The sequence below is a fragment of the Cyprinus carpio genome, chromosome A14 (assembly GCF_018340385.1).
Source record: "Cyprinus carpio isolate SPL01 chromosome A14, ASM1834038v1, whole genome shotgun sequence".
NCBI lineage: Eukaryota > Metazoa > Chordata > Actinopteri > Cypriniformes > Cyprinidae > Cyprinus > Cyprinus carpio.
Window position 1 is genome coordinate 30,434,314 of NC_056585.1, and position 27,987 is coordinate 30,462,300.

Genomic DNA, 27,987 nt, shown 5'->3' on the forward strand with positions numbered 1-27,987 from the left:
TAATTGGGAACATGGCGTACAGTTCAAGCGCAAAGTTGAGGTGCACAATATCCTCTCACTTTCCTATGTTCAACTTGGTGTACTTAAATCTGGAGTTTTTTATCATTTATTATCATTACCATTTCTTTAGACAGGGACAGACCACTGCCACGTAGGGCTGCAACCAAATTAAAAGTGACCTTTGGAAGTTAATAGCTTCCTTTCCCAGTGAATGAAAAGCCTTAGAAAGCCGCTGCATCTGAAGCCTCTGTAGTCACAAAGCCTTTTCTCTTACACACTCTGTCTGGCCAAGAAATGTCTGTCCTCTATAAATCATGCTCAGCTTCAGCCATCCTAACTCCACCCCATCCCCGACTCCCAAACTTCTTTCCTTTTTCTCCATAGAAAATGCCTGTAGGCACAGCATCGGTGGACCAGTGGTCAACAGCTGCCCGGAGGGAGTCTACCCGGGCGCTTCTCTTTAGCTAGCGCCTGCAGTAAAATCATTAAAATCAATTCTATCGTCTGGGTTACAAGACCTTGAGATTTACAAAAGATATAAAATCTTGAAACTGTGAGGCAGCAATCACAGATGACATGCGCAATATCATTGTTGGTCAAGTGTCTGGATAGATGAATGTATTATTTATAGAAAAAGCATAAAAAATGGCTACATCCAAGCTGATGTCCACTGTGCCTGATGTATTGGACTCCCAAGGTTAGGCGTACAGTAACAGTCAGGATATTATTTATGTTTTTGGTCCCCTTCATTCTGCACTGGAAATTGGTTTTCTTCCAGCTTGCCCCTGCAGTACTTGTACAGTGCACACAGTATATAACACAGGCGGGTAGCTGTTGTGGCATATGCTTGCTGCCACCCTCACACTTTTGAAACCTCCATAGAGGCTGCAGCTGCAGTGTTATTGAGTAAATCACTGGATATATAAAACATCTAAAATATAAATGTCAAATTATATATATATATATATATATATATATATATATATATATATATATATATATATATATATATATATATATATATATATATATATTTCTTTTTATTATTTTATTTATTATTATTTTATATATTGTTTATTTATTAAGGTAATTTTTTTTTTTTTTTTTTTTTTTTTTTTTAGTTTCTGTATGGGCATGATTCTTCCTCTTCCTGGCCAAAGCTCAGATTTTACAGAATTATTTTCTCAGCAATAATACAGTTTACAATCTCTGCTCACCAAAAAAGCTCAGAGGATGTATGTATATACAGTATGCTGCACTTCACCAACCTACCACTATTTAGATCGTATTTAAATCAAGAATCAGTGGGCTAGATGATCATTTTCAACCAATGTCAATCATTGTGTGTTTATAATAGCATTTTTAAGCAGATTTGAGAACTATTCTGCTGTGGGCTAGAGTGGAATCTTGGTCATGCTGTTGCGTTTGATGCCAGTCGTTCAGGCAGGTTGTTATCTCGCTTTAGAAGGGCAGATGAGTACCGGGTTATGATAATGTTAATGATAACAGAAGCCATTTACTTCAGAAGGGCACCTTGTCTGAAGCCAGACCAAATACCCTGAGTGCAGCATCCTTAAAAGCCTTTCAGCCATCTCTGTATTCAGCACGTTTGATACATGATAGACTTTCTACAATCCTTTTTTGTAGAAGATAGTTAAAAGGAAGGCAAGTAAGACCTTGGGTACCTAAAGAGCATATTAGACCAAAACGTTTATAAATTGTAACATTTTTATTTAAAAATATACGTCTTAAGGAAAAAAAAAGATCTTTTCAGTTGGCCACATCTTTACCCACTATACAGATATGAAATAGTACATATTACAATACAAAAAGGAAAACGCTGGGCTTTGGGGAGAGGAGGGTGAGAAGCATTCATTTTTTTGCACAAAGAAGTTTTTGGGTTGGCCAGAGTGAGCAGCAGGACTTCAGCGTATGGCAAAGTACCCCCCCCCCCCACCACCAAAAAAACAAGAGTGCAAATTAATTCATGTTCAGGTCTTTTTTTTTTTTTGGTGATTGGTTATTAGCTGATAGTTTAAACAGATTACAGTGTTCATCAGTATTTCATTAGGAAGTCTTTTTTCCCCAGCGTATATATCAGATCAGGATGTGAGGCTCATCTGTGTTTTTTTTTTTTTTTTTTTTTTTTTTTTGGGGGGGGGGGGGGGTGGTGATGTGTTTCACGTTATCTTTAAACATGCAATGTGTTTTTTGAGGAATGCAGAAAGCAAAGGTCAGCTTCACTAAATCTAAAACAAAGCAACACCATTGGTGGTGGTTCTTGGCTCAGTAAATTTTAGCTGTAGTTTTCCTCGTTCAGTCCAACAGCATTGAAAAATGCATTTTGGAATGTTATTTCTCAGCTACGTGGACCTACATTCCCTTTTTTATTTGTCTTTACCAACATATAAATGTTTTGCAGGGTTGGAGTTAGTAAAAGAATTTGAGCAGCTGTTCCTCACTCATGGTATTTTACAGCACACCCTCTAGAGGACAACGTTAATCAGTCTCTTAAGGCATGCCTTAATTTCGGTATTAAGTTTTTTTGACTGTAATTAGGAAGGTGGCAATTTTTGTGTTTAACACCAAAAACCTCTGCCTGGATATGACTACATTTCTTTATTTTTAGACATTTTTTCTTAAGCTATATAGCTTGATGACTAATTTCTTTATTCAGCAATGAGGCAATAAGCCTTATTGCAGCGCAACTAGGGTGGCGTTCAGAGCTTTCCATCTATTGCCCAGGATGTTGTCAGTCACCGTTTTGTCATGCAGTTCTTTTTTTTTCCTCTAATGGTTTCTGTACCCTGATTTAGCCTCAGCCGGTGGCTCCTCAGATGCTCATTGACTTCAATTAGATGCTAACCAGTGTGTTTGTGTTCCCTGTACCCCCTTGTGCATCCCTACCCCCAACTCCTGATTGCAACACAAAGAGCTTCTGCAGCAGCAGCTTCTTTAGTTTGATGCTAATGTCTGTCCTCTCAGTGCTGCATACAAATGTCTCCTGACCCAGCCTCTCGCCGTCTTCTGCATGCTCTCCTGAGAGCTGCGCTACACTTTACTTCAGCTTTTTTCTCTGTTTCTGTTTCTTTAGTGTCCTTGGTATGAACCTCTGTATATTTCTTGCACAGGCGAAAAAGGCCTTTTTTGTCTTTATGGGTTAAAAGGAGCAAGGCTATGAAGTAATAACTCTTGTCTTTTTTCCTTTTAAATACTGCTTTTTTACTGGCTGAAGGCTGAAACTTGCAGGGCAGAGGTTTTGGGTGATAGAATATTAGATTCATTTTCCCTGAGCTTAATTGACTCAATGTTGCAGCTGTCAGGTATGGTTATGCTCTTTGCTGCATTCGAACAGTGCGGCAAACGCACGCCTGTATTTTTAGGAGGCAATTCTCAGTGTCCTCTGCATGCCTTCTTTTTCTAACTCTTCCCCATCTCCCTAGAAAGGTGTTCTCGCTGGTGTTTGCTTCATCGTCTAGCATTCTTTGATGGTCTCTACCATTAATTAATGATGCAGTGATCTAAGCAGCATTGTTCTATCACAGTGAGGATGTCAGTGTTTGAAGCCATCTTTTGTAAGAATATATGCACAATGATAATTGAGGGATTGCCTCTGTTTAACATTTAGTAAATTCCTGCTGAAGTCATAAAAGAGGGAGCTTGTTCGGACATTTTGTTAGAACCAGTGCAGAGCGATATTGGACATTAACCTTTTCACACAAAGTGCTAGGGCTTTAAGATTTCAAGGAAGCAGACAGAGTTTATTGAATTTACCAAATGCAGAAACGGGAAGGCAGTTAAGTGTTCTCATTAGTTTAAATTTAAGACTTGATCAAAGTGAAATGATCATTTCTGGCACATAAGGAAGCCAAATAATTTGAGTGGGTTGAATTCCCTGTTCAAATTTCATTATGTGGCTCAATTTTTATCAGTATTTGTTTTCAATTTAGAAAATGTGATTTTAAAAAATATGCTTTTTGCCCATCTGTTTTTTTTTTTTTTTTCTCTCCCCAAAAGTGAACTGTGAGTGAGATCTATAGTGTTGCTAACGTGCATCAAAAGTCTTTTTTATTTTTTATTTTTTTTTAAAAATACTTTTAAATTTGCACTGCTCAGCATATGTAACACTATTTTCCCATGGAATAAAATTTCACCATTTATCAGAAGATATGTTATTTTATAAACTGTTTTTCTGGAGCACAGGGTTCCAGGCGGTTTGGCTATAGATTTCTCATTTCCTCTGTGCTGCAGAACACACAGTACACAAACTGGTGATGCTGTGATGCATCCAACCTTCCTCTGCTGAGATTGATTGCCCCAACTAGATATGAACCTTTGCATTTGTATTACAAAAATAACTTGTTGATTTCTCTATTTCCTCTTTTCGATTCATCCCAGTCATCTCAAGCTTTCATAGATTTCCAAAGCTAACAATTTCAAAGAAATATTCTTCATACAAACTGAAAAGGGGGAAAAAAGGTCCAAAAGCAAACCCTGTTTCTTTTGAAATGGACAAATGGTTAAAACCAGAAACTGCAGGAATAAATAGTTTATACTTCACACTCTTTATAAGGCAGTTGCTGACATTTGCACTGCCCATAGCCATTGATGATCACAAGTGCACCCTCTTCGTGACTGGGCTCGTACTCGTTATAAGGCACCTGTGTGGCTAGGTCGGCCATTGGCTGTCTCTGCTGGGTCCTCATCTGACGCCGATTCTGAATGGCCGAGCAATGGCGGATCCGCCTCAGAGTGGGAGGGCAGCATTTCCGTGATATGTACACTACAAAAATGATGAGAAAGAATGAAAACAACAGAGCCATGGTGCCAATGATGACCCTCTGGGTCAGCACTGTGTTGTCCATTGCGGAGTAGTCCTCTGTAATGTCTGCCCCCTCCACTGTCATGGTAGTAGCGAGGGCAGTGCGTGGGGGTTGTGTGGTGGTGGTAGTAGTAGTGACAAATCGTAAAGCTCCCAAAATCCTCTGCATAGAAGTCTTGCGTAGGGGTCTGCATATTTCCGAACAGGGAGCTTGTGATCTCAGGTAGCATAGCCTCTGTGCTTGTACTGGTCAGTACGACTGGGGCAGAGAAATTTTGGCAAAGTTGAAATCCGTAAACGGCATCCAGTATTTCCTCGCCCTGCGCGTACTCAGGACTGTGGCAGAGGATAGAATGCTCCCATCGACCCTTAAAGGTGCTCAGCCAAGTGGCCAAATTGCAGATCCGTTTGGTACATTCCCAAAGGTTGCTCGAAAGCCCAATCACATTAAGGGACTTCCACATATCCATGGTTTGGGTATCGAGGCTGTGCCAGTTTGTTGTTATCCAGCAGCAGGATCTTGAGGTTGGGCAAAGGTATCAAACACTTCGGGGGTGAGTATACGTATCTCGTTCCCAGTGAGATCCAGTTTCTCCAGAGTTGTCCATTTCCATTCCATGGTGCATGTTAAATTGTTGATCTTGTTCCACTGAAGATAAAGGAACTGGAGGGTGACCAGACGAGGGAAGTGCGCCAAGTTAATCTTGGTCAAGTGATTGTGTTCCAAATGGAGCTCCCGCAGCTTAATTAACCCAGCAAAGCCGTTCCGGGCCAGGCTACGGAGCCGGTTTGTTGCTCAGGCCAAGGTATTCCAGGCTTCGGCAGTCCCAGAAGGCTCGCACAGGCGTTGTGCGCAGTGAGTTTGATCGCAGGTGTAGGATCTGGAGTTTCCGTAGCCCGTGAAAGAGCTCAGGCTCCAGAGCTGTCATCTGGTTGAAGGAGAGATCCAAGATCTGAAGGTTGATGAGGTGGATGAAGGTTGTGTTTGGCAGCTTGGTGATGCGGTTTGAGCTCAGGTTAAGGTCCTTGAGCTTGTACAGCCCCTGGAAGGCATCCTCATGCACGATGGTTATTTGGTTATGGTCCAGGTGAAGCCAAGTGAGCTGGGTGAAGCCAAAGAACTGGTCTGAGCTGAGCTCGCTGATACTGTTGTGTCTGAGCGAAAGTCCAAGGGCCCCTTTATCCACACCATTTGGGGGCGCCAGGAGCCCCTGCGTGTCGCAGTAAAACTGCAGGTCTTCACATCGGCATTTCTGGGGGCAGGTTGTGCATGACACAGGAGGGAGGCACAGTAGCATGCTGATCACACAAAGTGCCGCTGGTGCTTGTCCCACAATGGCCACCTTGAATGGAAACCTGGGTGGGTTTAAATATAAGAAAATAAACTGGGGGGAGGGAAATCTAATCTACAGTGTACACAAACGTTTTTTTTTTTTTTTTCAACAGTCAATGCAATCTGGTTGATCCAAGAATTTTAAGAATGTTGAAGGGGAATGTTCAATGACTTGCACTGCTGGTTATGTTTACTTAAGTAATTTTAATGCATAAATTAGCCATCCATATGTTTGAACTGAAGTATTAGCTTTTTATTCACCGTTTAATTTATTTTTTTTCCTAGGATGTAGTTTATCATTTATCTTCTTTTTTTTTTTTTTTTCATCCCAGTTTTGCCGTAATTTTATTATTTTTTTTTAATTTTAAGTGGCTTGTCAGTCATATTTTTTCTCCCTTTTCCTGCTGCAAACATTACTGCTTGTTAAATATTACCAGTCTACTAAGTAAAAAAAAAAAAGGAAAGCAGCTTTTTAAATATATAGATGTTTCTAGAGACCCTGCCAGTCACTGTCCCCCCCTCCTATTCACTACATTGCCTATTCAGGGTCCAGACTCTGTGAATAAAAGGGCTAACTTACCCATTCTTTTGTGTACATCGGTGGCTGCATTCAACTGTCTTTTTCCGCAGACTTTTGGAGCATCCAGATGGAAGAGAAATCCACAGGGAAAAAAACCTTTTGGGGAAATACAAAAGGAATCAAGCTCTTCAGAAATAAAGAAGTGCGGTGCCCCCCCAGCTGAACCAAATTCAGGAATTCCATGTCCTGGGATGCTGTTTTTTTCTCTTTTCCCGGTCTGTCCTTTCTTCAGTCCTCCTATTCAATCCCCAGATTAAGAAAAGACAAACATTATTTGCTTTCCAAGAATCCTTAAATTTGAAGTTGATGATTTGTATCCAAAGCAGCACCGCTGAGCAGATCCCACCGTCCCTTAGCTGCCTCTTTCCTTTTCCACCGCAATGATGTCAGCTCAGTTGGTTAATTGAAGATCTCGCTTTCCTCTCTCATTGCTCGAGGTCCTTCATCCCTAACTTGTTGATGGCAGGCAGAGGCTGCACTTGCGACGCCAGTTCCGTGTGGCTCTGCTGTGTTGTGTGGAGTTCTCTGCACCGAGGAAGGGGAGATGCAGTGAGGGGAAAAGCAGAGGAGAGGAGCTGAGATGTTATTCTGTGCTTTTGTTGCAGCCACTCACTGCTACAGAGTGGTGGCAGGCTGGCGTCGATCACCAGTGCAGTTTCTCCCTCTCTCTCTCTCATGCGCGTTTTGGTTCGCTCCCTGGCTCGCTCACTTTCCGCCTTGCACACTTGCACAGTGCTTTGGCGCTTGATTCAACGCACCCTCCCCCTCCCTTACTTTTTTTCCCTCTGGTTCGTCACAGTCATAATATTGATAACTGCAACGTGTTGCGGCAGTTCACAGCAGAAATTAACAGTTACATTAAATCTCTTCTTGTGCTTCCGGTCTGGTCAGGTTCTATATTTTATTTGTGTGTGTGTATATGTGTGTGTGTTTGTGATGGATATGGGTAATTTGCTTCTTAGTAGTACATTAAAATACATATTAGATGATTTCAAATTTTGTTTGTGTTTTAGGCGTCTACTTCAATTAAATGTTGATGAATGAATTTACAATCTAATTTAGTTGGCACAGGAAGCTGATACTTCATTTGATATACGATGACTTGCAATCAGATTGTTCCTTTCGCTCCCTCTCCCTTTCACTCATTCAGGTTTTCAACACGAAACGCGTCAGAAGCAAACCGACGTCACAGAGACCTTTTATACTCCTGTCGATCTGCGGTGGTGGGGGGACAGAGTCTGAATGCTGGACTTAATAGAGCATTTACACTGCATAGCCCCACAGGAGATTTCACTAAACATAAGACGTGCACAACATAGCTGTTGTCTGCATTTTTTCTCAGCTCCTCTGTCTTTTGGATAATTTTTCTATGTGTGGGTTTGCTTAATGTAATGGAAAAAGGTAATGAAACCGTTGCTTTTTTTGGTTAATGAAATCAAGCCTGACGTGTTGGATGACAGCCTATCATGCTTACTGGCTAAAAATGGTTGAGAAATGAAATGTATAAGTCGATCAGAAACTTTGTCATTTTATTTAATATTTTATTAGTTTGTATTTAATATTTTAATAGTATGCATTTGTATACGTTTTTTATATATTTCATATTACTTATTTATAATAAACAGGTTTCATATTTAGTCAACTTTTTTGTTTGCTCACAGACTTAAAACTGCAAAGGCATTTTCTGAATGCCCCTTTAAAAACAATGCTGCTACTGCCATCAATGTGCTGCTTTTTGTAACACATTCTCTGCTTTCAGTAAATTTCAAGACATTTATTGCTACATGTCAAATCGCCTGCTGTGAAAAATCATTCCTGTTATGTGTAATTGTTGGTCTGTTGAAGTTGGACTCTTTGCTTTGTGACTTTTTTTCCCTCCAGAATCTCATGGAATGAGTTGTATTTAGGACCTCCTGTCACGTTAAAAAGTTAAACTTTTTTTAACAATTTGTCATATTTCAGTCTTCTGGTTTTGAATACAACGATAGGTATCTAAATGTAAACGTGACTCTAAACCAGCCCATTAATACAAATCTTTCTTTTATTCAGATAATCCATAGTCTAGTTAATTTTCCAAGTGTATAGTTTGGCACATCCCTATTTATATTTTTTATTTTTGTGGTTTCTGCTGTGCACACGGTGACTGTGGGTTGTGCTAAAATTGCTTTCGTGCCATTGTACCCACAGTGCTTAAATTGAACATCTGTTTTCCTTTTCTTTTCTTTTTTGTGGTGGTCACTTTCTAAAATGACCTGGGCTGTTTTGTGTGCGTATGATTTATGTTTGTCTTTTTTTCTCCATAGGTCATATTACTTTCTTTACGGATACTTTTTTCACTGGTGTGTAATCTGCTCTCAGGGGATGTCTCTGCTGAGGAGGACTATTTTAAAATCTTTTTATTTTTTCCACCAATCCACCAATCTTTGAGGAGATTTGTTTATGCTGAAAGCACAGCTCTACTTGACCATCATTAAATATGTGTGAAAACACCACGTAAACTAGTGTGAGGAGTCAAATGACTGGCCAAATAAGTAGAGCTGCTCGAAGCAAAATCAGTATTGAGGGATCCAAGTCATTTCGTCCTCCGGGGGAACATGCGATCATATAGGTAATATCGTCGAGTTTTCTTAGTTGTGCTGTGGATGAATGTACCATTGGCGCTAATCTAGGTCATTTTTGTTCAACTCAATGAGCAACTGATCTCAAGGCTAGTGATTTAGAATTGACAGTTTCTCACCATTACGCTGGAGAGTCTATATTGCTCTGAAGTGCTTTTATCTAACTGGCACAAAATCAGTAGGGTATTAAAGCCGATGGCATTCACTTGCCTCCTGCCATGTACCACCCAATGGGGTGAGGATGTAGGGGGGCTGAACTGCCAGTGCCACTGCCATATTTCATTGACTGTCACGCTTTTGCTACTTGTGCCCCTGTGACGGCCTTCCCCCAGGCTTTTTTTCCTGTGCTAGAGATTAACCTACCCACTGCACATGAGCAATTTGTCTGGGGCATGTGAGTGAGATCCACTCTCCCAAAACTAGCCAACCTGGCTTGAAGCGCTGGAGAAGTGATCGCCTTGTAAAGTGTGGAAATTGCTCAGATTTATCTCCGACATCAGGTCAATTGGCAATCATTGGGTGTTGGCCAACATGTGAACCTCTGCTTGACCAGGCTTAACTCCTCCTGCCTACCTTCCTCTGAACTTTGTGTATTGTTAAAAGCTGTCTGACCCATCACATAATGGGTTTTGTTTGAAGATGTAAGTGCCTTACTTACATTTTAATCCTTGAAGGTTGGGGATGGAAGAATCAGACACCAGTTCAAAAGAATTTGTCGCTTTTTAACTAATCTTTAAGTATGCCTTTGCCCTACATCCTTTTTTTGTGTTTTGTTTTTTTGTACTTGCACTGCAGGAGAGCTATTTGTGCCATGAATTATTTCATGGACTGCTTAAGCCCAGCTCAAGAATGTGACAGACAAAAACTCTGGATTTTTGAGCTGAAAAATGTATTTGTGAAAGAATGTGGGCGGGTGCCTCCTAACAGTACCACAAGTCACATTAGTCATACAAAACAATAATCGCCAAAGGGGGGTAAAAGAACCTAAACCCCTTCAAAGTTTTCAGGAATGAATTGAAATGTTTGCCACAGGGGGTTGTAACCATCTAAGTGACTCATGCTGTTTAACTTTTTTCTTTCTGTGTAGAAAATACATCTGATCCATCATCTCTTATAAGTTTGTCTTGTCCTTTCACTCCTCAGCTTTAACTCCCACCTGTCGTTTTTCTTTTTCCCAGGGAGCCTGACTATAACAAGTTTAAATGAGCCTAAGTATATTTTCCCTGTTTGTTTTTATCGAAGGCTGGACATAAAGAGAAGAGCGATGCCCTGAACACGGCTATCGACAGGATGACTAAGAAGACCCGTGACCTGCGCAGACAGGTCTGTTCACTTTGAAGCACTGCACAGAATCACATTTATTTTGATTATAGGTGTCAACAAGAGTACTTTACGTCATTCTCCTTAATAAATCATGAGTGTCCCTCTTTAGATGTATGTTATGTTTACGTTTGCGTATTAAAAATGAATACACCAAACCCAGGTGCTTTGAGTGATCATACACTAGCTAAGGATTTGTTTTTGTTTGCGTATTCATAATTTCAGCTGCGGAAGGCTGTGATGGACCATGTGTCAGACTCTTTTTTGGAGACCAATGTTCCACTGCTGGTATTGATCGAGGCTGCCAAGAATGGTAATGAAAAGGAGGTGAAGGAATATGCCCAAGTTTTCCGTGAGCACGCCAACAAAACTGATTGAGGTAGGCACCTGTTTTCCTGCTCCATAAAGTGCCAATTACTGTCCCTCGTCTGTTGCAGATTTTAACTTCTGGAATTGTTTCAAAACAAATGATGGAACATTATTTGTTGTCCTCCAGACTAGCTATTCTTTTGTTTAACATGGCATCTCGAATAGAGCACACGTGACTTGAAGCTAACTGGTGATTGCAGGATTGTTGTCTTTAAGACATTTGTTGACATTTTTCATAGTTTTCTGTTTTTATAATTCATATAAGCCCTTTAGGGGTTTTGTTGTAGAAGTCTGTTGAAATGCACAGACCAGTCCTGATCCAAAATTGATTTTGTGCACTGTATCTACTTGCTTTTATAGTATTTGTGACTAACATGAGAATAAATTTGATTTGTTTTGCCATACTAAATTAAATGAAGAGATGAGTCAGAATAGACAGCCTAACTGACTATGGTGGTGGACCACTGAGTGCATCTAATTTTTTTTTTTAAAAATGTTCATATTTAAGGATGCTGTGCTCGAAAGGGGATGGTTTAAGAGTCTCTTCTTCTCCGAGAGGGTTTTGGTATGTTGACAGCATGCTTGAACGTGCTGCAGAGAAGTTGGATCTCTAAATTCATCCCCATCAAAGCATCGCTTTTGTAACAATTTCTCTGCCTTCAACAGATTTCAAGACAATTGCTGTCATACTTCAAATTCATAGCTGTGAGCAATGTTCCCATTGTTATGCATAATTGTATATATTGTGAGAACTATGATAGTTCTGTGCAATAGAAGTTTTTAAATATTTTTCCTTATTTGTTAGGTCGTTAGATATTTGTAGGATGTCTGTCAGTTGCCCTATTGATGAGCTACGCCCTTCAACATGAGCCTGCAACATCCTGATTATACTAGATACTACATGAGAATAATATATAGATTTACAAATCAATAATTAAAAGTGCCTTATGCCATCCACAAAACAGAAAAAATAGAAGCTGTTACTTCCGCAAGTAGTTAGTACACACTTGGAGGGTAGAAACTTTCCATTCTGATTCCAACATTCAAGCCTATGTAAAAAACGGAATAAATTTAATCGATAGTCGGCGCCATCACTATTTATGTGGGAATTTATGTCTCTCTGTCATGACTGCTTGATCCAAGCGAGCATGTCCCAGCCCTTTTATCTTTTATGCTTCATATTTTTTTGTGAAGTGTCAGACAGGAGTCGAAGTTATACTTTATAGTGCGGTACAAATGCAGTAAGGCTCCAGCCAGGGAATCACTGCATTTGTATGGGCAGTCACAACTGTGAATCACATTTTAAGCTCAGCCAAAGATTGAAACTCCTCTGAGCCCAAGGTTAAGTGTTGCCTCGGTGGGAAAATGCGAAACAGCTGGTTTTCCAGTGTCTTATTGATGGACTTCACAAGAAATCTGCATTGTCATGTCTGTTTGCGGCGACCGTATTCATGACCGATAAATAGGCCGTGTCCCTTGTGGGGTTTTATTTTCCAGATAGATGGTTTTTATGACGAATCACTGGGGGTTTTATATCTCGTGCTCGCATTGGCAGGGCCAGTGACAAGCTGACAGAAATGTTAGCTATCCTCATTAGTTTTTTCAAATCTGTTCATCTTAGTCCCTGTGGTAACACATCGTCCACCGACATTTCAGACTGACCTCTCCCCACAGGGGGCAGACCCGGCCCTCGTGTGACACGCTGCGTACAGGGGAAGACTGGTGAAGGAAATCAAAGTGAAGGGAAAAGGAGGGGTAAAAGCCTCAGTCTCATTGGGGGCTAAAGATAGTCAAAGCACAACACGTCTCCAAAAAGTCACATCCGTCTCCCTCTCTGCCTCCTTCCTCCCTTTCTCCTCTCCCACACGTTTTTCTTTGCCTTGATTTGACACCAGCCAGTGGTCGCACCATATGGGTTTCAAACTTAATCCAAACATGGATTACATGAACAAAGCATGGGATCATTTTTATAACTGCATTTGAGGGGTATTTACAAATGATTGTGGTTTGTGTTCTTCCCTCACTTCTGCCAAGGCAAGGTCTGTGTTTGTCCTTGAATATGTTAAATGCAAGCTGCTGCATATTTATATTTTTTTAAATTGTTGATGATGTGTGAAAGTGTAATCGCACATCTTTATCTGCACTGGTAGGAACTTTATTGAAACTGTAAACAGCTTAGAATTAGACTGAGTTATATAACTCGACGAACATTTTTTTTTTTTTTTTTAATAACAACAATAATAAAAATGATAATAATAGTAACTTACTGAACATTGTCTTTTTAATGATTTTGCTGCCTTAAATATACTGAGACTTGTTGCCAGTTTGGAAAAGTATGGAATTTGATTTTAGTAATTTCCAGGTCTGGAAAAGTATGAAAATAAAGAAAGCAGAATATCAAAAAGTATTTGTATTTCCAGATTTTTGCCCCCATTTAGTTTTCTATAGTAGAAAATTATAAATTTAATGAAAATACATTTATCATACAAGAAGTATGTATTCATAGCAGCTGTTTAGTGATTTTTTTTAGTTTTTATTTTGGTGATTGTCTTTTATGCAGAATGAAAAAACGGTTCTGGTGCGACATGACCAAGCACTGTGAGCAGCCTTGCCACCAGCGTTTCCTGTAAAGGATGTCACAAACCAAATAACAGAAACGCCGCCATGCCTCTTTAATTACTGAGCACATTGTTTCCAATGGTGTGCACTCCACAGATGCGTTGCGTTGCATCGTGTCTTTAACTGCAGAACACACCGTTTTCCAAGTGCACCGTAACGTCAGTCAAACCTGTGACTTCCCACCCGTGAACTCGTACTAGATCGATGTACTCCCAGTTCCGAACTCTGACGTCTCACAGCCCGCAAAACAACAATGGCTATTAATATTGGATAATATTGCCCAATGATAAAGTGTTTATGCAAATGGTACAGGTAAGAAATAGACTTTAGGACAATATAACGTTGCAATAAATTTAATAATCTAGCTACAATTCCTTGCGCTCAGGCAGTTTGGCGTGACTTCCCTGGAACGCTACAAAGTCTTGAGTCGTGGTTTGAAGTCGTGATTTACGGGCTCAAAAACCTGCCTGGAACGCAGTATTAGCCCTCAAGGGACTATTTGGCCAACCAGCTTATTCCTGCTTGAAAAGCAAAATATTATTGATAGTGTAAAAAACATCAACTTTGAAGCATATGCGGATTGATGGACTAGCATTACTAACATTACCTACAACCTTCCAGCAACACTACATTCAATGAAGGTAAAATAGTAAAAAAACATAATAAGAGCGAGGAGAGACGCAGAGGAGAGTAATTGTTGAATAAAGTTGTTATTTTTGTTTTCTTCGTGTACAAAAAGTATTCTCGTCGCTTCATAACGTTACAGTTGAATCACTGATGGCAGACGGACTATTCTGACGATGCTTTTCATACTTTCCTGGACCTTGACAGTGTAATTTATTTGGCAGTTTATGGGACAATCTCAAGCCTCCCTGTTTTCATCCAAAATATCTTAAATTGTGTTCCGAAGATGAACTAAGCTTTTACAGGTTTAAAACGACATGGGGGGGGTAAGTGATTAATGACAAAATTTTCATTTTGCGGTGGAGTAACCCTTTAAGGTGACAAACTAATAAACAGTATTGAGCATTGAGTAGTTGAGTATTGTGCATCTTTCCTTACCACTATTTTTTTAATAGTTGTTTAATGATTTTAATGGAACCGGAACCATAAGGCAGAACCGGAACCAGAAAATTTCTAACGAATTACAACCCTACTCATTATTACAAGTTCAAAAGTCCACTTGCTGTCAGAGTTACGGATGACAAATGCAACTTTGCAGTTTTGCATTTTTTGTATCTCGAGTCAACTTGCATAATAATTTAGACTGTTTGCCCATGGATTATAATAACGATTGTTTGTCCAGTTCCATGGCTGCTGACTTTAGCTTTACTTATTTGCTATCATCTCTGTGCTCTCTGAGCCGAGTCTGGGCAAAAATTTTAGATATAATAACAAGATAGTTCATTCATAATATTATTATAAAAATTGGAGAAACTGCAAAGCGTGGTATGGTGGAATAAGTCCTGCCTTCTAAATAAAAAAGCCAGTTGTCAAAGGTAAAGTCATTGCATGTTTTTTTTTTTTTTCTTTTTCACCTTATTTCAAATTACCAACTCACACTTTTCTCAACCTAATTTTATAAGTTGAAAGTTACAAAACAATACACGCACAACGCTGACTGACTCTGTTAACGGCCGGGTGTTCTCAGAGTCCGATCGACTCTGGTATTACACACAATGTTAAACAGTCCTCGGGTCTCAGGTCCTCCATGTAGACCTCTAGTCCTGACTCTCTGTGGTCATTAAAAAAATCCCAGTATGTCTTTCGAAAAGAGTAGAGGTGTGACTTTGGGATCCTGGCCAAATTCACCCATTGGCCTCTGACCATCATGGCCTGCTAACAATCCCCATATCTACTGACTGGCTTCATAACTCTGTCTCCTCTCCACCAATGAGCTGGTGTGTGGTGGGCGTTTTGGTGCACTATGGCTGCCGTCACATCATCCAGGTGGATGCTGCACACTGGTGGTGGATGAGGAGATACCCCCTCACAATGTAGAGTGCTTTGAGTGCCTAGATAAAAAGCAGAAAAGCGTTATATAAATGTAATGAATTATTAATTATTATCATTATTACTTCGTTTCATTGCCGGAGAGGAAACCAACTCCAGGGTACCCCTAAAAGCAGCCTAATGTTAGTATAATCTATTAACTAAATATATAAAATATTTTTAATATGACTGAATTTGTATTTAACATAATTTAATAGAAACATCATAAGTAACTAATTAATAATGCTTACATTTTCTCAGTTATTCAAGCAGCAGCTACAGAAAATGAATGAAGAACATTTACATTATCAAAGAACATCATCACTGACTAGTGCGAGTTTATGCATTTCTAAAAAAAAACACTCCCGTTATAATCAGTGAAGCTATCTACACTGTATGTTGAATAAATCTCCTATACTCTCATCACATGTACATGTATCTGACTATCGTCGATACACGATACTATCATCTATCGGCACAACCCTAGTATATATGTGTGTAGTTGTTATAAGATTCTTTAAATGAAAACCTGCTTTTACAAATGTGGCCCACGTGCCATAAGTGAGATTTATAGTCTAATGAAGGTTTTTTTCTTCTTCTGTTTAGTTTAAATATGGATGTAGTTATTGCTTTAGGGAGGCCATTTAATTTGCAGTACAGTGAAGCATCAATGGCTACGACAGGGATGGAATTGCTGCCAAACTCTTCCCTCCCCTCACTGTCTTTTTACTCCTGCAGAAGGCATGAAGTTGACACTCTTTAAGGGCTGGAAAAAGTGCCAACTATGTGTCGTCTCATATCTCTCTCTCACTCTCACACTCTCTCTCTCTCACTCTTTTTCTCAATAGTGTTCTCACATATTCTCACACTATTTGTTAATTTTCCTTTTTCCCCATTTTGAAAGCCACTTATATTGACTTTGAACTTCCGAGCTTGCAGGAAGAGCAGCAGGATTGGCTCTGAGTGTCAGTTCTTGATCGCAGAAACACAGTGGCGGTTCGCTTTATATAACATGAAATGCATAATTCCTGAAGCGGGATAAAAATAGAACAAGCTTAGTTTTATTGCCTCAAGGCCTTTTTCTCAAAGGTTCCTGGCTGCTCAAGGAACACTGAGATTGTGCAGAGACTAAACTACTGTACGACAGAAAATGTGAGAGAGACAGGAAGTACGAAAGGAGAGAGAGTAGACCAAAATGAGTGTTCCTGTTTAATAAATGTCATAGATTATCTTAAAGGGATACTCCACCCCAAAATGAAAATTTTGTCATTAATCACTTACCCCCATGTCGTTCCAAACCCGTATAAGCTTTGTTCGTCTTCGGAACACAATTTAATTTAATTCAATTTTCAGCGGATATTCTCCAAAATTACGCACTACATTGATGCAGAGAGACACAGAGGAGATGTAGAAAAGTATTCTCATCGCTTCACAACATTACAGTTGAACCACTGATGGCAGATGGGCTATTCTGACAATGTCTTTCATACTTTTCTGGACCTTGACACTGTTATTTACTTGGCAGTCTATGGGACAGTCAAGCCTCCTGGTTGTCTTCCAAAATATCTTAAATTGTGTTCCGAAGACGGAACAAAGCTTTTACGGGTTTAGAACGATGTGGGGGTATGTGATTGATTGACAAAATTTTAATTTTGATGTGGAATAACCCTTTAATTTACACCAAAATAGTAGTTTGTTTGTTTTCATTTTACATGCTTATCTTGTAATTTGTTCTAAATGCAAAATTAATGCAATATTGAGCTGTGTAAGGGGCAGTTTGTACCAAAATTAGTTTTTGCATTTAGGAAGCTAGACAGAGTACAATGAAATTGAACAAAACACCTTTTAAAAACTTTCTTTAACTCAATACTGTTCATACCATTTCAACATTGACTCCATCTGCCTCCAATCTTTTGAAGTGATTACCGCACTATTTGAACATTACATGACCTAAAAACCAAAGCAAGATGGAAGAGAAATGGATCATGTTAATATGATAGATGCATTGAGTCACACAACTTTGACACAACTTTGAAGGCATACCGTAAAATTAAGAAGAAAAAATAGGCCTGTTCCATGTGATGTCAAGTAATGTATTGAAGCACTGAACTCGTTACGGGAGTCATGCAAACAGAGCTATATATAATCTATATATAAAGACTGTGAAAATTACCCCCTCCCCCCCCCACCCCCCCCGAATCTAGCACACATCCACATGTGAAGATCCATATGTGTGATAAAAATCATAATCTACCTGAACAGGAAATGAGAGTCAACTCACAATGAACGTTTGTTCCTCATCCTGAATCTGCTTGACATTTTAGCTGCAAATGAGCCCTGCAGAAGTCGTTAACGAAGTTGTTTGTCAGTTCCTCATTTTTAGCTTTAGCAGCAGAGAGTGCATCCATTCTGCTGCGTACTGTATGTGCTAGGCACCTTGTATAAGAACAAACTCAGCCCTTGTTTGACCCAGCAGTGCCACAGAGGGGTGAAATACCAGCTGCACTGATGGGATGTTACTGCAAGAAAGAACAGCATCAGGAAGAGGATGGGTACTTGAAATGAATGAAATTTTGCAGAGCTCCAAGCTATTGATTGACATTTTGATTGTTGCAGGTCAAACTAGTTAGTGTTAGACTTCCTTAAATCAGTGATGCTATTGTTGTAACACTCTTATTAGCTTGTGGCACACAAATTTAAAACTGGTCTATTTACTATAGGAAATGCATTGGACAAAAAGTACATAAAAAATTGTGATTATAGTAATGGATAATTAAATAATTTTTGGAAAACAGTTCTTTAATGTAATTATTTATTCACTTTTGTTTATTTATTAAGATATTCCAGCAGTAATTAGCACAAAACTTAGCATAGAATGCCATCATGAGCTTATACAAGTCTGCTGTTAACTGCTTTGCTCTTGGGCTTACTGGTAATGGACAAGGATCTCTACCCACAGGGACAGAATCGGCAGCCTTCCGGTTGCAATCTTCCAGAGTGGCCAGTAGATTGCTTGTGCATCATAGTGTCTATATTAACAAAGGTGGGCTTCAGATTCTCCCCTGACCATTGGAGACAACGTACTGTGGAATCTAATTGGATGCGTTTTAGCCGCTAAACACTATTGCACATACTGAAGTGCTCCTTGTTCAAACTGTTGGCATTTATATGTGTTTTCAATGCTTGACTAGTGTGTTTGCTAATGGCACCCTGCTGCTCAAGAGATTCCCAGTATGGTGCTTAAGGAAAGAGAGTGAGCGGAAGAGCGTTGGCTGTGGTACTCCTGTAGTCAGTGGGGCGTTTTCTGTGACTGCGCTGAGCTCTGTTCACATTAACACTCCACTTGTGTTCTGGATTTCCCATTCCTGGCACAGCCAATTCTCGCACATTACGATAAAGTAGAGTAACTCCAAACAGTCCCACTAAACAAATATGAGTGAAACTCCTTGGTAACATTTAATTAAAATGACTCTCGCCTTAAATAATGAAGCTACTCAGCAACGTGCCGTGCCTACTTCACTGTATGGAGGTGCATGCGCAGCCAAAGTGAGGCAGCGGAACCCTAAAAATCGAATTCCTTGCCTCAAAAAACTGGCCACAGCAAATAGATGCAAATAACGTCTGTTTGCAGAGAATGTTTGGCCAATCGTGAGTAAGGAGGGAGATTTGTGGGTCAAAATGACAATTTACTCTATAACATTATAAACAGCAGCAACAGGCAGCGAGTTTGCTTGCCTCAGCACTCTGGATTTCAGCAGCTTGTGGAGTTTCTGAAAAGTGTCAGGAATATTTGCGCCTCTCACTTTCCCGAGGTAACAGCCGCCTGGCAGAACGGTGATTTAATCATCTCTAGGAACCACTCCCTGATGCTGTCAGCCATCATCCTGTGAATTATATGAAATATATTCCCTATGTGGGGAGACGACCAGACCTCAATTTCAGGCTTTTGTTTTGACTTAATCCTCTGGGGCGCTTTTTTCCTGCCATATTATTTTACCATTTTATCAAATAATCAGATCAACAGCTGTCAGCAGGTGTGTGTTAAATTAAAACTGTTTGTTTGAGGGATGGAAAACTGTTAATTTTTCATATGATAAAAAGCTGAATTATTTTCTGTTGTAGGTAGCTAACCTTGCATGCTCCATCTCAAACAATGAGGAGGGAGTAAAGTTGGTACGGATGGCCGCTTCCCAACTGGAAACACTTTGCCCTCAGGTACGCAGCATTTCACCGATGCCCCTGCAGTACTGTATGTCCACTCCACCCTCACTCCACTGTGGCTTTGACTGCATTTTAATCTGAGCTCCAATGACTATTCCTTCATCCTGGGGCTTTAAACTTGTGTCTTTCCATCTGAATAAACATGGTTTAATCTCAGACATAATCTGAAACAATTGTAAATGTGTTTTGGAGTGTTGTTGCGGGGAGGAAATGGGCTCAGATAATCAATCCACATATGTGTAGAAGTGATTTTTAGTTCCTGTACATCTTAAAAGCGGATTAATGGGTTGTTTGTGGTAATTGCAGGTGATTAATGCAGCCTTGGCCCTGGCTGCTAAGCCTAACAGCAAAGTGGCCCAGGATAACATGGATTTGTTTTAAGGACCAGTGGGAGAAACAGGTGCGAGTGCTTACTGACGCAGTGGATGACATCACTTCCATTGATGACTTCCTCAGCGTGTCTGGTAAGCCCACGTTACAAAGTGTAGAGCTGGATCTTGGCTTTGAAATAGTGTTAATGAGATATTTCACCTGCAAATGAAAACCTTGCTCATTTACTCTACCCTGTGACTGACTGACTGACTGACTGACTTTCATTCTTTCAGTCTTTCTTTTTTTCTTTTTTTGTTGGTGCTTTTTTTCATGCTGCTCTTTTACCAACAAGTACCATAAAATGTGAGGGGGAAAATACGAAGCAAAAATTTAAATTATTCACTGAAATCTTTTTATCTGGTAGTTCTCATATCTCTGTAGCCCTTTCACATACACCATGGTTCAAAAGTTTGTGGTCAAAAAAGTCTGTTTTGTTCACAAAGGCTGTGTTTATTTGACCGAAAAACAGTAAAATAGTGAAATAATTTAACTGTTGTGTATTTTTAATATATTTAAATTGTAATTTGCCGCTGTGATGGCGAAGTTGAGTTTTTAGCAGCCTTTACTTCAGTCTTCAGTGTCACAATCTTTCAGAAATAATTTATGCCGATTTGGTCCTCAAGAAACATTTTGTTTTTGTTATCAGTGTTAAAAACAGCTGTGCTTGCTTAATTTTGTGGAAACAAAATGTATTTTTCCACAATTTTTTTAATGAATGGAAAGTTCAAAAGAACAGCATTTATTTGCATTAGAGATCTTTTTGTTACATTATACATCTCTTTTACTGTCACTTTTGATCTATTAATTAGGAGTATTAATTTCTTTAAAAAAAAATCTTGGTACACAGTTGCTTTAAGTATCTGACCATATTGTCTGTTTCATACATTTCATTTGTAGTGTTTTAAAACCCTTCTGACAAAGTATTCTTCAGTAATAGCACAGTCTCACAGATGTCATAAAGAACAAGCTTTTTAAATAGTGAAAGTATGATATCAATCTAATTATAGGCTGCTTGGCTCCTGTCTGTTTGTAACGGACCCATAATAGCTTAATGTAGAAGAGGTGAAAAACCTTTACACCTACACCTCTATCAGCAACTGATGACACGGGTCACTTCCGATCATAGGCCGTTTATTGGTCGCGTTTAAAGAAGTTCATTAGCTTCTCAGGAGGAGACAAAAACATTCTCTCCTGTGGAACTGACATTCTGTCACGAGTGTTAAAGACTTACCATCCTCATGTCAGACATGGCCTTTAAAGGGATACTCCATCCCAAAATGAAAATTTTGTCACTAATCACTTACCCCCATGTCATCCCAAACCCATAAAAGCTTTGATCATCTTCGGAACACAATTTAAGATTTTTTTGGATGTTAACCCTCTGGAGTCGATTAACGCGTATACGCGTTTTGGGGTATTTTCTCCTGATAACCCCGAAAAGAACTTAAATTACACTTTCAGTTTTGATCGTACAGATAAGTGCAATACATCAATCGAATCTGTAAAGGGTCTACTTTTTTTGTATACAGACATAATAACAACAAAACTTTGTGCACTTATAAAATAAAGATAACAAAAAAGGAGTGCTGTCTGCAGCCTTTGTCTGCGCTGATGTCCAGATACAAATGCGTCATTAAAATGAACTGTAACTCAGTGAATACTCAACGAAGAGACATGAGAGAGATATCTATAGAAAGCCTGACATGTCTACTTTTAAACTAAACAAGTGCTGCTGAAAACAAATATTCTGTGATAAAGTAATCCATATGAAAACAACGCGATGTCCGTTTTTCACGTCTCCCTTCATTATCTTCTAATGCGACCACGCCCCCGCGCCGAGCGCGCTTTTGAGATTCAAATGTTTCACTGAAGCGCGCGGCTTTTGAATACGCCCACACAACAGAAGACAACGCAGCGAGACTGTTCTTCAAGTTTTTATATTTTACTGTTTGCTTCGCGATGAGAGGAATAAGACATAATTCACCCCAAAAAGATGTGATGTGGTTGAGGATTTGAGATTTGGATTTCCTCAGAAAAAAGAATGAAGCACTTTATTCAGCAGAGATCATAAACATGAGTAAGTCTCTTTTTATTTATTTATATACTTGTACTAGTTTTCACATAACATGTAAACATTTTACTAGTTAGACTTTTTCCAAAGACTTTTTCCAAACTATAATTCCTGACTAAATGTATAATCAAGTGAAATATTATGAAGTTTCAATAACAATATACACTACTATACCATTCAAAAGCTTGATGTAAATAATATAAATGTACCAATAAATGTAACTGTAACAAATGTAACAATCATTGCTGTTCTTTCAATTTATCCCCCCTAAAAAACCTAAAAAAAAAATATTCTCAGCTCTTTTCAACATTAATAATAATAATAATAATAATAATAATAATAATAACAATAAATGTTTTTTTGTAGAAAATAAGATTGTTAAAAGGATTTCTGAAGGATTGTGTGACTGGAGTAATGATGCAAAAATTCAGTTTGAAAGTCAGCTTTGATTTTTCCTAATAAACTGTTTAACTGCACTCGCAAGTGAATATTAAATTATGTTGTGGGATAATTAAATATATTCTAAATAAACTACAAACATAAAATTATATATAGATTTATTTCTGTCCTCACATTCTTTCTTGTAAAGGGCTCATCCCTCTCAGTGACACAGCTGACTGAATGGCTCATTATGCAGCTCATTATGCAGGTCTTTGTCTTCTCAGGTGTGAATTCATGATAGTTGACGCCTACTCGCATATGAGTTTACCAACAAAAAGTGTCTTAGAAAATTTAAATCAATATATTGTTTTCTGTAAGTGAGTAAACAAGATGATTTTCACATCATTTAGAAAAAAAAAAATTCTAGGCTACAAGCTCCAGTTCTCAAAATTCCCTGGGAACCAATTTTCTGTATGTGTTTTATTGCCTTATTCAAGTGATTTAACATTTTAAGTTTTTCACTAACCACGCATAACATTTTTTTTCTCAAAAACACAATAATGTACATACATGCTGCTCACATATTATTATAGCCTAGTTTGTGGTGATTACAGTGAGATTAAACTTTAGCCATTTAGATATTTATAAGAAACTGAAAAAAGCACAAATGTCAGGGCATGACAAAACTTCTCCAGGCCCCAAAAATACCCTTAGACTCCAGAGGGTTAACCAGGAGGCTTGAGACTGTCCCATAAACTGCCAAGTAAATAACAGTGTCAAGGTTCAGGAAAGTTTGAAAAGCATCATCAGAATAGTCCGTCTGCCATCAGTGATTCAACCATAACGTTATGAAGCGGCGAGAATACTTTTTGTACACTGAGAAAACAAAAATAACAACTTTATTCAACAATTCCTCTCCTCTGTGTCTCTCCAAATCAGCATAGCGCCATTTTGACAAATCTGACTAGTACGCAGATGGAGGAATTGTTAAAGAAAGTTATTTTTGTTTTCTTCGTGTACAAAAAGTAAGCTGCAGGCTGACTGACTGTCTTCACTTTCTCTCAAGGACAGATTACAGTTTACCATGTTGATTTACATTTTCCAGACACCCATTGCTAAACTGTCTTAGTGTATTTAATCATTTTTTTTTTCTTTCTTTTTTTTTCATCCACCCTTGTGGTTCAGGGAGTCAGGGACAGTGTAAATACAGCATGAAGGATGAGGATTTCCTGTCTTCATGCTTTGCATTGTGGTTAGAGCTCTGTACATTCTCCAGTGTTGTTTCTTTAGTTGTTTTAAATATCGTCTTCTCTTGTGCATTTTTCTTTCTTTTTGCTTTAGAAAATCACATCCTGGAGGATGTTAACAAGTGTGTCATCGCCCTGCAAGAGAAGGATGTCGATGGCCTGGATCGCACCGCTGGAGCCATTCGAGGTAGAGCTGCCCGTGTGGTCCATGTGGTCACATCTGAGATGGACAACTATGAGCCTGGGGTCTACACAGAGAAGGTTCTGGAAGCCACTAAGCTTCTCACTAATACAGGTATAAACCAGAACACTATAGACCTGCATTTATTTATGTTTTGCCATAAATGTCTGTAGCTACAGCCAATTTTTGTATTTAAGTAAAATAAGCCAAAATCTGTTGTTTTTGTAATATCGGTTTTAGTTTAGCATTAGTGTTTTTACAATGTGTAACATATTAACATACATGTAAGACATATACATATAACACGTATACATTTAATAATAAGAAACTGTAATTGTGTATGATTGATGTGTTATTTGGTGCAATAATATAAATGTTCATTTAACATTGTCTAACAGCTGCTTCGAACATGCGTTATCCAATCTTAACTTAGTCAGAACTGTCCATTTAGTATTATTTTTGGTGATGGCACTTGTGTATGTGTGATTAATTTCTATTTAAAATCCATTGTTCTTGTTTAATATCTGAAAATGCTGCACAGGCATCCAAAAATAGCGCTGCTGCCATCTGGGTCAGAATTTCCTTGAGTGGGGGTTGAAGGGTGTTGGTACAAGAGTGCTGACTTTAAAATAAAAGTAACTTTGTCTACTTCCTCACAAGGTTGCAAAGCATAGCCATGCCTTTGATGGCCAAAAATGCTGTCTAGATAGGCAGCTTACTAAGATTTTGAGAAGCTGCCCGTGACCAGTTTCTGCACTCCAGCTTTATTAGGAAGATAAAACATAATATTACTATATATTATTTATTTATTTATTTTTTTGGTAGATAAAAACATAACATTACTTTCATGTGTGGCTACATAATAGCCTTCGGATGCCTTCAGAAACCTTTTTAAGACTAAAATCACAGAGATGGTTAATTTCTCTAGGACACAGCATAAGATTTTCCTGTTTATTTGTGGACTTTTTCTCTTGGGAAATGCTGTCATATTTAGTGTACTCTGTTCAGCTTTGCGCTAAATCAAATAGCTGGGCCATACTGGCAAAGAAAAGAATGTTATGACACTAATGATTGCTTTAATTACTGTTAAAACTCATGCCCCATAAGCCTCAAGGCTCACCGAAAACCTTTTGTTAATGCAAATTCCAAGTGTTCACTTTATTTCCAGTGAACATCTTTCTATTCAATCACTTCCTGCTACTGTACTCCCCAGTGCAGTACTAAATTGTGAATGAGAATGAGTATTAATGTAGATGTGTTCAGTGCCTATTGGGAGGGACTATAATTTTATGGCTGGGAGGTGGTGCATAGCTGGTGGGCTGGCTTCAAGAAGTGTTTGGGCAAACTGCTATAGATCATGCTGAATAAGGTGAATTAGTCAACCAAATTTCATGAAGGTTTGGTCTCAGATGGTCCAGTCTGAATACATATCCTTAGTGCTTGTTCAGCCCAAAAACCATAATCAAACCAACAACACATAAGCTAGGGGCAGGAACCATATTCTAGCCATGAAAGCTTGCAATCACTAGCCAGTCTGTTTGGTTTACTTCTAAAAAAAAAAAAAAAAAAAAAAAAAAAAAAACTTTTAATTTGGTTCTTTTCAGCACAAACACTCTAACTGTGGTCTCCAGGCTGGATGGTGTTTATATATATGTGTTGCACATACTCAATGTCATTAAATATCCTCTGAGAAAAAATTGGTAAATGGCTTCCACAAAACACATAGGAAGAAACCCTCAAAAGATCTCCGGTTCCCAAAGCCTTTGAATGCAGAGAGAGTTTGTGTGGCTTTGATGTCTTGCTGCCACCTGTCTTGTGATTGATTCGTTTAAGGGTGCCTCTGGATTAAGTGTACTCATCTGCCATTCTCGTAGTCAAGTAAAGCCTGATTAAAAGCTGCCTTGAGCGATCATTAAAATCCAGCAATACATCCACCACAAATTTCTCCGTTTACTCAGCTCTGTTTCAGGCGTTCCAAGTTATGTGGGGGGAAAAGTGTCCATTCAATTCAAATCTAATTTGAATTTAATATATTTCTACAGGCACAATGTCTTGATTGAATTGCACTTCAGCTCACTCATTTTTGCTGAGTTAAAACGGAATTGTTTGCAGCAAAATGAATGTTTTTTTTTTCCTTTTAGTTTGCTGCTAAGTGTTTCTGACCTTGCTGTTTTTGTCCTTTCTGTGTTTGTGGTGTGTTTACAGTGATGCCACGTTTCACTGAGCAGATAGAGGCAGCCGTGGAGGCTCTCAGCGCCAACCCAAGCCAGCCAGTGGACGAGAACGAGTTCATTGATGCCTCGCGTCTGGTATATGATGGCGTGAGGGACATCAGGAAGGCAGTGCTTATGATCAGGGTGAGCAGAAGCCTATAAAAACAAAAAATCTTTCAAATATTAAAAGATTTACTTAAAAAAATTCTGATCCTCAGGTGAACTGTAATATTTTCTTTCTCACATGAAACACTAGTTAGATAGTATGCAAAAACCATGTAAGCTGTTGTTTTCCATGCCACAGAAGGGCTAATTACTATTACAAAAAAAAAAAAGCACAACAAAATATTATGACTGAATTATTGTTTGGAAAAGGTCAGCTTCTCTTGTATTTCACAGAAGAATGAGTTAAATTTTGAAATGATATGATTGTGAGTAAATTCCTGTTTTTTGATTTTATTCATCTTTTTTTTAAATAGCAGTTAAAGGGTTTTTTATTACTTTCACTATGCCACCCACACAGGTTTCCAGCGCACTCTGAATTTTATGACCTTCCATGTGCACTATTTTTTCCCCTCATAAGAGCTTGTAATATTGAGGTGAACTCCAATTAGGCACATCAAAACTTGTTCGGAATTAGAGGGAAGAAGAGGGCAGGGTTAATTAGTGGTTTGCTCTGAGGATTTATATATAATTCAGAATAATACAGCACTTAAGACTGAATGTGTGTATATGATGGAAAAAAAAAAAAACCTGAAAAGCCAGGTGTGCATATATGTGCTGCCTTATTAGAAAGTAATAGTAATAGTAATTTGTTTTGGGCAAGTGATAACCTAATTGAACAGATTTCCCTCTCCATGTGCACTATTACTGGAGCTGTAGTCTCAGGGTTAATGGTCTTTCCCTGAGCTGAACTGTAACATTGGACAGATGGTTGCTAGCTTGCAGTGAAGCGTTAGCTAACAGTCTGACAATGAGCAGACAACAGTCCACTCCTGCCGTGTGGGGAAACGTATAAACCCTCAACACCACTTCGCTGGAACAACTAGGTTGTTAAGGCATTAATTGAGGCAAATATCATCTTTCGTAGTTCCAGACTAACGAGTTTTCAATTAATTGCGAAGATAATGTACACTGAATTTGAATAATTGGCTCATGAGGAAGTGTGTTGGAATGTATTAGCGCCTTTGGTTAAAGCAAAGAGTGCGGTCACGACCCGGATAATGAAGCCGGAATAGCATTCAATTAAAAGGCCTCCGGAAATTGTGTGGCACATACACGTGTTAGTATTATTTGCTATTGATAATTGGGATTGCATCATATTTTTTTGCTGCCTTTGTACATGCATACATTGTTTGAATACATCCACCAACCCTCTCTTTTCAAGCGTCAAGTAACGAGACGATTCACATGGACTTGTTTGATGCAGATGAAACTTTCTGACTTGTACTGAAATGTTCATTAATAACAGAGGGTTTAAATTGGAATGAACACAAAATTAGATGGGGGGGGGGGTCCATTACACTGTATTTGCATTATAATACGTAATTGATTTTTTTAGAAAAGGGAATTTAATTAGCATTTTCCCCTTTATTTCCAAATCCTAGGAGAACTGTAGTGCCTCGTTCATTTTCCACTTCAGACATCC

The 27,987-nt window shown here is 38.8% G+C and overlaps 2 pseudogenes; one reads left to right on the top strand and one right to left on the bottom strand.

Annotated features, from left to right (window-relative positions):
- LOC109079223 overlaps window positions 1–26,516 on the top strand; it is a 74,500-nt pseudogene extending 47,984 nt beyond the window's left edge.
- LOC122147509 lies at window positions 4,195–6,942 on the bottom strand (annotated as a pseudogene).
- Window positions 26,517–27,987: the final 1,471 nt, after the last annotated feature.